Here is a 14,449-nt window from a genome sequence, read left to right on the forward strand (position 1 = left end):
TTAAACGTCACTCACACGCCTCCACGCTGCATTTACAGACACATTTCACCCTCGCCATATATGGCGTGCAAACCGACCCGCAAACGGCCGTCGTTACACACTGACATTCCCAACAATCGCGTGTCGTTTCCACCCGTCACGTAACTAACCGGCACCTCCATCCAAAGGGCACATCACCGATCGCACTTCCCCCCCCCCCTCGCAGACAACGACTTGTGCGCACGTGCCTCCATTCCACGTCACACCGTGGCCGCACCCCGCAACACGCGACACGCGACGCGCCCCATAAACAATCAAATTATTCATCGCATCGGCCACCCCACCCCGTCGCGTCGCAACCAAAGCGGTAGCTATTGCCACCGTCCACCCACTCACACACAAAACAAAACAAAAACAACAACAACAACAATTCCGCCCTTCCCGCAAAGGCCATTTGGTGGCCCTGAAAAGGGCCGTTTTGCCGCTCTCGCAACGGAGGATCTCCTTCCATTCCAGAGCCACCTCCTTACTTGGAGCTCGTGTACTTGGTCACCGCCTTCGTGCCCTCGCTCACGGCGTGCTTGGCCAGCTCGCCAGGCAGCAACAGCCGCACAGCGGTCTGGATCTCGCGGGACGTGATGGTCGAGCGCTTGTTGTAGTGCGCCAGGCGAGACGCCTCGGCCGCGATGCGCTCGAAAATGTCGTTCACGAAGCTGTTCATGATGCTCATCGCCTTCGACGAGATGCCCGTGTCAGGGTGCACCTGCTTCAGCACCTTGTAGATGTAGATGGCATAGCTCTCCTTCCTCTTGCGCTTCTTCTTCTTGTCGCCCTTCGAAATGTTCTTCTGCGCCTTGCCAGCCTTCTTGGCGGCCTTCCCGCTAGTCTTGGGCGGCATCGCAAACAAACAAGAACGTACGGCAGCAACACCAGCAGCAAGCGCTCCGCTCTAGTCAGCGTCTCCCCACACAGTGGCACCCAGCGCGCCCCGCCGCCGCACCTTTACCAGCTCGCCCCGTTGCGGCCGCCGACCAATGGGCCGCGAGCGCAACCGGCCGCCGCACCCGAGAGCATAAAGGACCCCCACCCCTGGCGGCGCCGCCACTCCGCTGCTCGACTCGCTGCGGCTCGCACCGTCCTTCGTCTCGTCTCGTTTTTTTACACCACAGCGCATCGCCATGTCCGGACGCGGAAAGGGAGGCAAAGTCAAGGGCAAGTCAAAGTCCCGCTCAAGCAGGGCCGGGCTCCAGTTCCCGGTCGGCAGAATCCACCGCCTCCTGCGCAAGGGAAACTACGCCGAGCGCGTCGGCGCCGGGGCGCCCGTCTACCTCGCCGCCGTCATGGAGTACCTCGCGGCTGAGGTGCTCGAGCTGGCCGGAAACGCGGCCCGCGACAACAAGAAGACGCGCATCATCCCGCGCCACCTGCAGCTTGCCATCCGCAACGACGAGGAGCTCAACAAGCTCCTGTCGGGCGTCACCATCGCACAGGGTGGTGTCCTGCCCAACATCCAGGCCGTCCTGCTGCCAAAGAAGACCGAGAAGAAGGCCTAAACAGAGAGGCCAGGCAATCGGCACGCGGACCCGCCGCCCAGCAGCGCTGCGTGCTCCCCTGCACGCAACGCGCTTTGCCGGCCCGGCTCGGCTCACAACAATCGGCCCTTTTCAGGGCCACCACACAAACCTACGTCCAAAGCAAAATTTCAGTCGTCCTCGCCGCGCTTTGCTTTACTTTACTTTACTTTAACTTAACTTCACTTCCACAGCCGCCGCCGGCAAGAAGACCATACCAACTGCTACGATTGCAGGGGCAGATATTCTGCGAGGTACCTCGGTGTCACGCCTGACATCGAAGTGTCACATAGGGCAACTTGGCACAAACGCTCACGCCAGGATGCAGATCCTGTACCCCTGTTCCCTCGACCCCGCAACAGGGGTAGCGATACTGGAAATATGCGCGCCCTCTATAGGGGCTATGCAGCCAGGTCGACGATGCATCGCCTACAGAAGGGTCCAAAGCAGAGCGCTCTACGACGGGCCTTACACGTCCCCGCGGCAGACCTGCCTACAACCACCCACAACACGATTCCGCGCCCTGGCAGAAGCGTTCTACGCCACCGCGCGGAATTCAGAAAATGACTATTACGTCTTGACCCTTGGGCAATATGAACACCACAGGGACAGATGTGCAACACCCGAGTCGCTACTCCAGCAGTAGCACAAACAGAACACATAATCACTCTCAACAAACAGCAACGTCCGAAAAAGCACACTACCAAAGATAAGAACAACACACAGAAAAGAGGAGCAAATGTCCACAGGCGACAATAACCTCCACCAACTCCCCCTCTAACGGTAGAGGACTAAAGGAAAGAGAGAAGAACAACAAGAAGAGCCGCCGCCATCTTGTCGTCCACAGCCCGTGTGGCCACACACACGTTTCTCTTTTGTTTTTCGTTTGCCTCAAGCACCTCCACGCACGCACAGTCGCCTTCCAAACGACAACGACAGCAATAATCACCAACTGTTAAACGAGCGTGTCGACACACCGCCCTCCACTCCCGCGCGCCCCATACAAACGAAACAGCTGATCCGGCCGCCTATGGGCACGCCTTGCCTCGGCAACTCCAACGCCGCCGCAAACACACAGCCAAAACCACGCAAATATTCACCGCCTCTCGCACAACAACAACAACAACAACAACAACAACACACAGCCCGGCGTCTCCATCGATCGATAAACAAAACAAACACACAACGCCCTCTCTCGCGCGCGCGCGCACGCACACACACACACACACACACACACACACACACACACACACACAGCCACAAGACCCGCTTCCTTTCCTTTCTCCCAGTCACGTCACGTCAGTCAAACGCAAACGAAATGAAGAATGAAAGAAACAAGGCAGGCAGGCAACACACGCAGCAACAACACAGACTCTTTCGCACTTTTCAATTTCCGAACAGTGTGGTGGCCCTGAAAAGGGCCGTTTTCGTCTCTCCCACGGCCGCGGGAAGGCCAACGCGGCACAGCACACCGGCTGCGACGCGCCTAACCGCCGAAACCGTACAGGGTGCGCCCCTGCCTCTTCAGGGCGTACACCACGTCCATGGCCGTCACAGTCTTGCGCTTGGCGTGCTCAGTGTACGTCACCGCGTCGCGGATCACGTTCTCCAGGAACACCTTCAGCACTCCGCGGGTCTCCTCGTAGATCAGACCAGAGATGCGCTTCACGCCGCCCCTGCGAGCCAGGCGGCGGATCGCGGGCTTCGTGATGCCCTGGATGTTGTCGCGCAACACCTTGCGGTGCCGCTTGGCGCCACCCTTGCCGAGCCCCTTTCCTCCCTTGCCGCGGCCAGTCATCTCTTCTAAATCCTCAAAAAGCTCAAGGCAAGCAAAGCGTCTGCTGCAGCGGCTGGCTCCTCACCCGGCGCTAGCGAGTCGGCTACGGTCTGCGCCCGGCGCACGCGCCAGCCCCCCTATATAGACTCTGGCCCGCCCTCCCCCCACCACGCGCAACCGAGGGCATATAAGCGCACCACGGTGGCTGGCGCGCGCCCGTGTCGTCAAGGCAGCACCCGACGCAGCACCTCGCTCGCCTCCACGCCGCTCCGCTAACCGCTACCGCTATGGCCCGCACAAAGCAAACGGCCCGCAAGTCCACCGGCGGAAAGGCGCCGCGCAAACAGCTCGCCACCAAGGCGGCGAGGAAGAGCGCGCCCGCCACCGGCGGCGTCAAGAAGCCCCACCGCTACAGGCCGGGCACCGTCGCCCTGCGAGAAATCAGGCGCTACCAGAAGAGCACAGAGCTGCTCATCCGCAAGCTGCCATTCCAGCGCCTAGTGCGCGAGATCGCCCAGGACTTCAAGACCGACCTGCGCTTCCAGAGCTCCGCGGTCATGGCCCTGCAGGAGGCCAGCGAGGCCTACCTCGTCGGCCTCTTCGAAGACACCAACCTGTGCGCAATCCACGCCAAGCGCGTCACCATCATGCCCAAGGACATCCAGCTCGCGCGCCGCATCCGCGGCGAGCGCGCCTAAACACCGCGCCAGCCGCTGGGCACCGCCCACGCACGCAACAAACAAAACGGCCCTTTTAAGGGCCACTAACATCACTCCGTCGCGAGCAAACTTTGTCGGTCGCCTCTCGCCCCACAACCACAGAACCAAAGACAAAACACCACTTCCACTTCCCGTCCGTCCGCCACAGCCGCTCTCCCCTGCCAGCTTGCTGGCGCGCGCAACAATCAACATCATGCCTCCCCGGCGCGGCGCTCAAAGCGCACAATACCCATCGGCCGACGCCGTCAACCACACGGCCGGCCGCCGCTTCGTTTCGAAAAGAAAACGAAACAAAAAGCCAGGCACGTCCAACGCCACCGACCCTTTCCACATCTCAACGTCCCCCGCCCCCGTTGCAAGAACACACACACAAGACAAGACACATCCGAGAAGACGGCAGGCAGGCCAACCAAAGTATTCAAACAACATGACACAAAACCAACCGTCGGCCGGCCGCGACCAAAAAAAAAAAACGGCGACAATCAACCGCAACGACAAAACCGCTACCGCCGCCCGCACCCGCCACCGACCCCCCCCCCGCAATCCAACCACCACGGCACGCAAACAGTATCCACACACGGGCATACAGAAACGCCAGACGACACAACCACACCGCAACACAAACACGACAATCAAAACCTTCCCGACGTGCTTTGATGGCCCTGAGAAGGGCCGTTTTGGGCCGCGCGTCTGTTGCGCGCCACTAGACGACGGGGACGGGGGGTGCGGACGACGGAGTCAACCGCCAACCCTTCCTTTCCCATTCCTCTCTACTTCTTCTTCTTGGGCGAAGCCTTCGCCTTAGACGGCGTCGTCGCCTTCTTCGGGCGCGGCGCCTTCGGCTTCTTCGTCGGAACCTTGGCGGCCTTCTTCGCCTTCGACGGCGACTTGGCCTTGGCCGGCTTGGCAGCAGCCGCCTTCTTCGCACCGGCGGGAGCGGCCGACGCCGCAGACGCCTTCTTGGCGGCGCCCGCCTTCCGACCAGTCGCCGCCTTCACGCCACCAGCCTTCTTTGCGCCGGCCGCACGGGCGCCCTTCTTCTCCTTGCTGGCCGGAGCGGCGCGCTTCTTCTTGGCACCGCCAGCACGAGCCTTGCCGCCCTCAGCCGCCCCGCCGCCGGCGCCGGCAAGCTTGAAAGAGCCGGACGCGCCCTTCCCCTTCGTCTGCACCAGCTCGCCCGCCACCACGGCCGACTTGAGGTACTTCTTGATAAACGGCGCCAGCTTCTCCGCGTCCAGCTTGTAGTGCGCGGCAATGTACTTCTTGATCGCCTGCAGCGACGATCCGCCGCGCTCCTTCAGACTCTTGATGGCGGCCGTCACCATCTCAGAGGTGCGCGGGTGCGCAGGCTTGGCGCGCGGCTTCTTCGCAGACGACGCAGACTTTGCCTTCTTCGTAGTGCCGGTGGCGGCGGGTGCCGCAGCAGTCTCGTTCGTAGCCGCCTGATCTGCCATTTCGACGACGCGCGTTAACACACAGCGAGCAGCGAGAGCGAGAGGAGACACGCAGCGAGCGGAGCGCACAGCAGAGGAATAGCCGCCTCGACGCACAGGCCCAGCCAGTGTCGCGGGCGGGCGCGGACGGCCGAGAGAGCGGCCGCCACTCTGCGCGCCGCCGCGCCGCGCCTCCCGCGCTTGCTACCGCCCAACGTCCGACAGCCTGTGCGGAGCAGCCCCACACCTGCGCCACAACCACCCGCGCCTTTCAAACCACCGAGGATGGGGCTACACACAGCCACACCACAGTCGCCAACCAGTCGCCACGGCAGCGCCGCAAACCACGGCCAAACTGCAGCCACCGCGCGCTACAGCCTGGGTCGGCCCGCCGAGAATCGCCGCCCACGCCCAAATGCCGCCCCCACAGCCCCAGCCGGCGACCGGCCACAATGGCCAAACCTTCGGCAAAAGCCCCGCACCGTCGCCGCGGCAGCCCGGCCAGCGCGGCCGGCGCCACAGCCACACAAGCGGAGGCGTGCGGCGATGACGGCCGTGCAAACGCACCTCCGCCGCCCCATCGCCCTCCCACCGTTTCCCGATCGGCCCGCAGCCGTCGGGCCACGTCCTCCTCCTCTCGCCCGCCAACATTCACAGCCCTTTCGTTCGTTTCCCAACAATTTCAATTGTGCCCGCCGCAAAAACGGGCGCCGCCTGCAAAGCAACATGCTCCGCCGGAGCGCCCCTCGCCGCTTACGAGCCAACCCCTCGCCCGAGGCAAACCCGAAATCCGCAACTACAGACCAACCCAATCTGCCGTCAGCACACACGACAGCCAACATCACGCGTTACGAGTTAGACATTAGGTTCACACGTCTCGGTTAGGTTCGGTGGACGTGGGTTAGGTTAAGGGCACTTGGGTTAGGTTAAGCATTCAAAACACACGTCAGGCGTCAGAGGTTAGGTTAGGTTACGTTACATTAAGGTTAGGTTAGGGGCACCTCGGTTAGGTTAAGGGTCGGTGTTAGGTTAAGCGTCAAACTTAGGTTAAGCATTCAAACACACGTCGGGCGTCAGAGGTTAGGTTAGGTTAGGTTAGGTTAAGGCCACTTGGGTTAGGTTAAGCCTCAAACTTAGGTTAAGCATTCAAACACACGTCGGGCGTCAGGTGGCCGCAGCAGCCGCACCTACCTACCCACCCACCTCACGGCCGGACAGCTTGGCTTACTTGGCGCTGAGGCTGACCTCACCGCACCTCACGCTACGCAACGCTACAGGTTCGGTTCGCTCAGCTTAGGCTTAGAGCTTAAGCGCCCAGGTCGGATTACGACGTTGGTTCACCTTCGGGCGCCACACTTTGGGTGTAAAGGTCGCGTCGGGTCGTCGGCACGCCGCAAAAACAAAAGCGAAGCCACAGGACAACGCCGACAAACGGGCAGCACGACCACGACCAGATACCGAGACACACGGACCACCCACCGGCCAAAGGGCACCAAACAACAAACCAGAGCACCACGTGTCGACCAGAGCAACCCGCCGCTCACGCGACGTGGCTGGCACCGAAGGGCCGCCGCAACTGCGCTTTCCGCGCCGGGCCGGATGCACGTGCGGCAACACCACCACCGCACACAGCCGCTGTTCAACATCAACCAACAACACGCCGCGGTCGCAGCCTCAACGCCAGCACACGTTTGCACCACCATTCACACGCACCGCACAAACAGCTGTCGCCGACAACACAAACACACCGCAACGACGCCGCCGCCCCTACTTGTGCCGGCCACCCACCCCACCGACGGCGCACCTGTCGCCGGCCGGCAGTCGACACGGGAAACGCACACCGCCACTTCGCTCGCGCGCACGCCACCAACCAGTCGTCGTCTCCAAAACAACAAACAAACAAACATAGGGCAGGCAACAAATCGCCTCGCACGAACCGTCCACAAAACTATCAAAGCACAGCCTCTGGCTAACGGCCACGACGCAGCGGCACGCTGCTCCTTTCCCCGCCCCCACTCGATTCACGAAGGCACGCGACACCGCCAACGACGGCCTCGCTTCCCGCAACCGACACCTTTCCGCCACTACGCACAGCCGCACCCGACGCCCGTGCCAACGACACAACTACTGCACTATCCACCGCCGCCTCCCCCTTCCCGTCGTACACACACACAGCCAGCCAGCCAGCCAGCCAGCCAAAACCACACCAACGACCCAAACATGCACGTGCAACGGCACACCCCAACCAGTCAACGTCGACAACCACACGCACGGCTCGAAACCGGCGCCCTTCCACGTTGCCATCAAGCTACACACAAGACACAAGGAACCAACAACAGCAAGCCTGCCCGCCCGCCCCACTCTCACGCCGCAAAAAGCACACCGAAACCGCCAAACGCACATTCCCATCGCACCGACACCGACCGGCTCGCTACCACCACACCTCTCGGCAGCCGTTTCGCAAACATGACACGGCGCGACATGACATCACGACCAACTCTCCTCTCCAGACGCCTTCGGCCGGAGCACAACGCCGCCAATTCGCCACACACACACACACACACACACACACAGTCGACAGGCGCCCGCCCGCCCGCCCTGCACGACGCCGCGCAGCAAAGGCGCCCGCAAACACATACCTCTCCTCTCTCTCGGCCGCCCGACGCGCCAACCGCCACACCGCCAGCCACTCGCAATTGTGCACTGCCGCCAGCCACACGTCCAACACGCCGCGCCGCCTCCGGCCACCCGCCAGGGGGCGCTCACGTCCGCGACAACAGCGCGGCCCGCCGGGCCAAACCGAACCGAGCCGAGCCGCCCGCCGCTGCTCTGCACATCTTCCTGCGCGCATCAACAAAACGAGGCAAGCGAGCACACCCCGTCACAACGCCACATCACGCAAATGCCGTGCCGACCTCTTGTGTCTACCGCCTAAATTGCACTCACTCACCAGCCGCCCCTTCTTCTTCTTCCTACCTATCTATCTGTGCGTCTGTGTCGGTCCGCGCGTGACGCCTCTCAACATCCGCCGTCGCCGTCCCCGTCCCCGTTTCCGCCCCAATGCCATCGTCGCGCCGCCTCCTCCTCCTCCTCCGCCCCTGTCCGGCCCGCACCACACCATACACCGCTGCTTGTCCCGGCCGTTGCCACCAAAGGCGCCTACCGCAAACGCGCCACGCCGCAGCCCCCGTGCGTGCATCTCCGTGCCGACGCTGCCTCTCTGCCCTCCCGCACGCACTCGACCGACCGACATGCACTGCGTCGACGGCCTCGACAACACAGTCTCTGGCTCCGCACTGCGTCTTCCGGTACGCGCGCTGAAACACGTATGTACTCATTACCAGCGATGGCGAGGCACGACACAATCTCTGACCAGAGCGTTTCTTATCGTCGCTAGTCTGCGCCACACGACACTAGTAGCACGTAGCGGGTCGGCAGGAACAGTTGTCATCTATATGTGGCGGGTCGGGAGAGGTAGTAGTCAGTCGACAGTATTAGCGAGTGGACGGTTGTACTGAGCGGGCGGCGGCGTGCTCTTCTCGCGACTCTGGTCTCCGTTCGGGACGATGCATACTGTTATTACAGGTAAGGTAATGAAGCTGCATTGCGCAAATCTAATACTGTATGTCAATTGTAACTATTTTCTTCACAACAAAATGCCCCAATAATACTTTGTTTCCAAACAAACTTTTTTAAAGTACAACCATTCATTTCCATTTAAATAATATTTCCTACGCATTTCCTCCAACAATCAAAATTAAATGTGAGCCGGCATTCATTGCACGACGCTGTGTACAGGTATCTACAGTTAAGAGCACATATAGATGCAGTTTGTTTTTTCTCTTTTGTCTTTTTGTTTTTTTTTTTTTTTTTTTGACGTAACGATCTTTTGCTCTTTTTATTCTAATTTGTACGTACGCTGTTTGTTTAGATTTTTATATTGGTAATGCCACGTAGCGCTCCGCGTGAAAATCACTGCCTGTGCTGTGTGCAGTCTGTGGCTAGTTTGCATTGTTGTTGTCATGAACTGCTATAGCTGGATGTGAACAGCGCGTAGCGTTGCGCAGTTAGGGGTGAGCCGCCAGCACTGGTGCATGTGAGGACAGAGATGGCGGACGTTTCAAATTACATATATTATGACTGGTGATGATATTAAGGGTAAATACATTGTTTGTTGTTCTCTATTAAACATCTTTACTTTGCTAACTATCCCTATCGGTAGTTAGTGCCCTCCGTAGTTTGGAATCTCTTATTTAGCTGGCAGCAGTGGTGCTCGCTGTATTGCAGTAGTTCGAGTAATGAAGATTTTTGTGAGGTAAGTGATTTCCGACAGGTGTACTTTAATGTTACTCAGGGCCATTCTTTTGCAGGGATCTTTGATAGTCAGATTGCGTTGCGCTCAAAATATTGTGTGTCAGTTTAAGCACAGTTTTGTATACATTGTTGTTCAAAGGGGGGCGTTTCAGAATACACAGGGCCGAAGGTCAGCCAGCGCTGCCCTTACAACGTTTATCGGGTTTTCAATTATGTCTGTTGAGATGTTCATGGTTCATTATTTCCATTCATCATATTATCGCGCGTTTCTCATCAATCTTCGTTCGTTCATTTTCTAGGGACGTTAACAACATTCTGGCACATTTTTATCATCATTCACTCACTCACTCACTCACTCACTCACTCACTTACTTACGACTATTTGTGCGGGGAGGTTACACTTGGGTCCATTTCCATTTACATTCAATGTTGATAGACGCCTTTTTTTTTTTTTGTTGTTGTTTTGTTGCTGGCAGGTTACAAAGGGCCTCATTTTATGTTGGTTGCAGCAGCGTTTTTCTCCTTCTTCTAGCGTTTTCCCCGCCCCCGCCCCTCCCGCATCCCTCGGTCTCACCACGTTCACTGACAGCCGCGTCTGCGGCTACACCACAACGGCCCCCTCCCGGCAACCCATTCGTTTTCTCTTCTTTTGCACAAAAACAACGCCGCACGCGCCAGCCGAGCGCAGCGCAAGCCACCCACACCGCGCCCCTCCCCGTCTTTATAGCCTCCGCGTCTTGTTTTCTTCGTTTGCCCCCTCCCATCTCCCGAATGCCATGCCATGCCATGCCAGCAGCGTTACGCGTGCCCCTCCCCTGTCCACACACTACCGCGAAACGAACAGCCTTCCGGGCCACATGCAGGGCACGCCCACCGCCATTCCCGGACGCAATTCTCAAAACAACACACACACACACACACACACACACAATGGCTTTGCACACGAACATAGACGGCACGGGCACTGTCGTACATTCTTCCTCAGAACCATCTCAACGAACGTTACGTTACATACACATCCGGGAAAGCAAAGCAACGCAACGCACAATTCAGCCGTCAAAGGTAACGTTCACCACGGCAGACACTTGCCGCCGCGCCGTTACGCGCATTTCAGTGCGGCTACAATACACCTCCGACACGGGAACGTTCCGTTGCTCTACACTGCGTTTCTCCGTTTTGTTTGGTTTTTTTTCCGTTTTCTCTCTCTCTCTCTCTCTCTCTCTATATATATATTTGTTTTTTCCCCTCTGTCCTTTCCTCCACCATTCTCTCCTCACGTTCTGCCCAGACATTCGACCGATCAGAGGTTCGTTCACCTTTCGGTAACCGTTCTCAGCGCGACGGTGTACCAACGGTATGACGGTATGACGGTATGACGGGTGTTCAAGACGTCCGGTGTACCGCGCCGATCGACAGTTTCCCAGAGGCGACGGATCGGACCACATCACCGACATACACACAAACACGTGTACGCACATTCGCCAAAGCGACCGTCGTCTTCTAGCGTCGCGCTTACTCTACTGTACTGCACTGGACACGCGAGCATGCATCTTCAATGACGACGTCGGTGTGCGTGCGTCGTACGCACACAAGCAGACACAGTCGGTCAGACACGACTATCGAAATCAGAGTCGGGGGAAAGGTACATATCATCGTGCGTGTCGCCCGTACAATGCAATACACAGTGGTGTGTCTCAATGCGCGTTCACATTTAAACGTCACTCACACGCCTCCACGCTGCATTTACAGACACATTTCACCCTCGCCATATATGGCGTGCAAACCGACCCGCAAACGGCCGTCGTTACACACTGACATTCCCAACAATCGCGTGTCGTTTCCACCCGTCACGTAACTAACCGGCACCTCCATCCAAAGGGCACATCACCGATCGCACTTCCCCCCCCCCCCTCGCAGACAACGACTTGTGCGCACGTGCCTCCATTCCACGTCACACCGTGGCCGCACCCCGCAACACGCGACACGCGACGCGCCCCATAAACAATCAAATTATTCATCGCATCGGCCACCCCACCCCGTCGCGTCGCAACCAAAGCGGTAGCTATTGCCACCGTCCACCCACTCACACACAAAACAAAACAAAAACAACAACAACAACAATTCCGCCCTTCCCGCAAAGGCCATTTGGTGGCCCTGAAAAGGGCCGTTTTGCCGCTCTCGCAACGGAGGATCTCCTTCCATTCCAGAGCCACCTCCTTACTTGGAGCTCGTGTACTTGGTCACCGCCTTCGTGCCCTCGCTCACGGCGTGCTTGGCCAGCTCGCCAGGCAGCAACAGCCGCACAGCGGTCTGGATCTCGCGGGACGTGATGGTCGAGCGCTTGTTGTAGTGCGCCAGGCGAGACGCCTCGGCCGCGATGCGCTCGAAAATGTCGTTCACGAAGCTGTTCATGATGCTCATCGCCTTCGACGAGATGCCGTGTCAGGGTGCACCTGCTTCAGCACCTTGTAGATGTAGATGGCATAGCTCTCCTTCCTCTTGCGCTTCTTCTTCTTGTCGCCCTTCGAAATGTTCTTCTGCGCCTTGCCAGCCTTCTTGGCGGCCTTCCCGCTAGTCTTGGGCGGCATCGCAAACAAACAAGAACGTACGGCAGCAACACCAGCAGCAAGCGCTCCGCTCTAGTCAGCGTCTCCCCACACAGTGGCACCCAGCGCGCCCCGCCGCCGCACCTTTACCAGCTCGCCCCGTTGCGGCCGCCGACCAATGGGCCGCGAGCGCAACCGGCCGCCGCACCCGAGAGCATAAAGGACCCCCACCCCTGGCGGCGCCGCCACTCCGCTGCTCGACTCGCTGCGGCTCGCACCGTCCTTCGTCTCGTCTCGTTTTTTTACACCACAGCGCATCGCCATGTCCGGACGCGGAAAGGGAGGCAAAGTCAAGGGCAAGTCAAAGTCCCGCTCAAGCAGGGCCGGGCTCCAGTTCCCGGTCGGCAGAATCCACCGCCTCCTGCGCAAGGGAAACTACGCCGAGCGCGTCGGCGCCGGGGCGCCCGTCTACCTCGCCGCCGTCATGGAGTACCTCGCGGCTGAGGTGCTCGAGCTGGCCGGAAACGCGGCCCGCGACAACAAGAAGACGCGCATCATCCCGCGCCACCTGCAGCTTGCCATCCGCAACGACGAGGAGCTCAACAAGCTCCTGTCGGGCGTCACCATCGCACAGGGTGGTGTCCTGCCCAACATCCAGGCCGTCCTGCTGCCAAAGAAGACCGAGAAGAAGGCCTAAACAGAGAGGCCAGGCAATCGGCACGCGGACCCGCCGCCCAGCAGCGCTGCGTGCTCCCCTGCACGCAACGCGCTTTGCCGGCCCGGCTCGGCTCACAACAATCGGCCCTTTTCAGGGCCACCACACAAACCTACGTCCAAAGCAAAATTTCAGTCGTCCTCGCCGCGCTTTGCTTTACTTTACTTTACTTTAACTTAACTTCACTTCCACAGCCGCCGCCGGCAAGAAGACCATACCAACTGCTACGATTGCAGGGGCAGATATTCTGCGAGGTACCTCGGTGTCACGCCTGACATCGAAGTGTCACATAGGGCAACTTGGCACAAACGCTCACGCCAGGATGCAGATCCTGTACCCCTGTTCCCTCGACCCCGCAACAGGGGTAGCGATACTGGAAATATGCGCGCCCTCTATAGGGGCTATGCAGCCAGGTCGACGATGCATCGCCTACAGAAGGGTCCAAAGCAGAGCGCTCTACGACGGGCCTTACACGTCCCCGCGGCAGACCTGCCTACAACCACCCACAACACGATTCCGCGCCCTGGCAGAAGCGTTCTACGCCACCGCGCGGAATTCAGAAAATGACTATTACGTCTTGACCCTTGGGCAATATGAACACCACAGGACAGATGTGCAAGACCCGAGTCGCTACTCCAGCAGTAGCACAAACAGAACACATAATCACTCTCAACAAACAGCAACGTCCGAAAAAGCACACTACCAAAGATAAGAACAACACACAGAAAAGAGGAGCAAATGTCCACAGGCGACAATAACCTCCACCAACTCCCCCTCTAACGGTAGAGGACTAAAGGAAAGAGAGAAGAACAACAAGAAGAGCCGCCGCCATCTTGTCGTCCACAGCCCGTGTGGCCACACACACGTTTCTCTTTTGTTTTTCGTTTGCCTCAAGCACCTCCACGCACGCACAGTCGCCTTCCAAACGACAACGACAGCAATAATCACCAACTGTTAAACGAGCGTGTCGACACACCGCCCTCCACTCCCGCGCGCCCCATACAAACGAAACAGCTGATCCGGCCGCCTATGGGCACGCCTTGCCTCGGCAACTCCAACGCCGCCGCAAACACACAGCCAAAACCACGCAAATATTCACCGCCTCTCGCACAACAACAACAACAACAACAACAACAACACACAGCCCGGCGTCTCCATCGATCGATAAACAAAACAAACACACAACGCCCTCTCTCGCGCGCGCGCGCACGCACACACACACACACACACACACACACACACACACACACACACACAGCCACAAGACCCGCTTCCTTTCCTTTCTCCCAGTCACGTCACGTCAGTCAAACGCAAACGAAATGAAGAATGAAAGAAACAAGGCAGGCAGGCAACACACGCAGCAACAACACAGACTCTTTCGCACTTTTCAATTTC

The sequence above is a fragment of the Schistocerca cancellata genome, unplaced genomic scaffold, assembly GCF_023864275.1.
Source record: "Schistocerca cancellata isolate TAMUIC-IGC-003103 unplaced genomic scaffold, iqSchCanc2.1 HiC_scaffold_1173, whole genome shotgun sequence".
Classification (NCBI taxonomy): domain Eukaryota; kingdom Metazoa; phylum Arthropoda; class Insecta; order Orthoptera; family Acrididae; genus Schistocerca; species Schistocerca cancellata.